This window comes from Cryptomeria japonica, chromosome 9 (genome assembly GCF_030272615.1).
Source record: "Cryptomeria japonica chromosome 9, Sugi_1.0, whole genome shotgun sequence".
Lineage (NCBI taxonomy): Eukaryota > Viridiplantae > Streptophyta > Pinopsida > Cupressales > Cupressaceae > Cryptomeria > Cryptomeria japonica.
This window is the reverse complement of record NC_081413.1, coordinates 231633472-231634881: the sequence shown is the minus strand read 5'-3', so window position 1 is coordinate 231634881 and position 1410 is coordinate 231633472.

The following is a 1410-nucleotide window of genomic DNA, read 5'->3' as shown; positions in this document are numbered from 1 at the left end:
AGAGGGGATGGAGGGAGGGAAGGGGTAAGAGAGAGAAAGAGAAGGGGGATAGAGAGAGAGATGGGGGTCGAGATAGAGAGGGAGAGGATGGAGGGAGGGATGGGGTAAGAGAGAGAGAGAGGGGGGAGAGAGAGAAAGAGAGAGAGAGAGAGAGAGAGAGAGAGAGAGATAGAGACAGAGAGAGACAGAGATAGAGATAGAGAGAGGGAGGGAGATTAGGATAGGAAGAGATGGAAAGACTAGGATAGGAAGAGATGCAAAGACTAGGGTAACAAGAGAGAGAGAGAGTAGGGGATAGGAAGAGGAGAGATAGAGAGAATGAGGAGGAGAGAGATAGTCAGATTGGGAAACGGAGAGGGGGAGAGAGAGAAAGGGAGAGAGAGAGAGATTAGGAAAAGGATAGAGGGTGAGAAGGAGAGAGAGAGAGAGAGATAGAGAGAGATAGAGAGAGGAAGATTAGGATAGGAAGAGATGGAAAGACTATGATAGGAAGAGATGCAAAGACTATGATAAGAAGAGAGAGAGAGACAGAGAGAGAGGGAGAGAGAGTAGCAGATAGGAAGAGAAGGAGAGATAGAGAGAATGAGGAGAGAGAGAGATAGGGAGATTAAGAAATGGAGAGGGGTAGAGGGAGAGAGAGGGAGAGACTAGGATAATGACAGAGAGAGATGAGAAAGAGAGAGAGACACAAGAGAGAGAGAGAGAGAGGAGAGACTGACAGAGAGAGGGAGATTAGGATAGGAAGAGATGAAAAGACTAGGATAGGAAGAGAAGGAAAGACTAGGATAGAGAGAGGGAGAGAGAGGGTGATTAGGAAAAGGAGAGGGGCAAAGGGAGAGAGAGAGGGAGAGGGGAGCAAGAGGGAGAATAGTAGAGGGAGAAAGAGAGAGAGAGAAGAGAATAGGGGATAGGAAGAGGAGAGATAGAGAGAAAGAGGAGGATAGAGATAGGGAGATTGGAAAATGGAGAGGGGGAGAGGGAGAGAGGGAGAGAATAGGATAGGAGAGAGAGAGAGGGAGAGAGAGAGAGAGAGAGAGAGAGAGAGATGGAGATTAGGATAGGAAGAGAAGGAAACTCTAGGATAGGAAGAGAGGGAAATGGAGAGGGGGAGAGGGAGAGAGATTGAAAGAATAGGATAAGGAGAGAGAGAGAGAGAGGAGAAAGAGGGAGAGAGGAGCAAGAGGGAGAATAGGAGAAAGAGAGAAAGAGAGAGAGAGAGAGAGAGATTAGGATAGGAAGAGATGGAAAGACTAGGATAGAAGAGAGGGAAAGACTAGGATAACGAGAAAGAGAGAGAGAGAGAGAGATAGAGGAGAAAGAGAAGAGAGAGAGAGAGAGAGAGAGAGATGAGAGAGAGAGAGAGAGAGGGTGATTAGGAAAAGGAGAGGGGGAGAGGGGAGATGGAGGGAA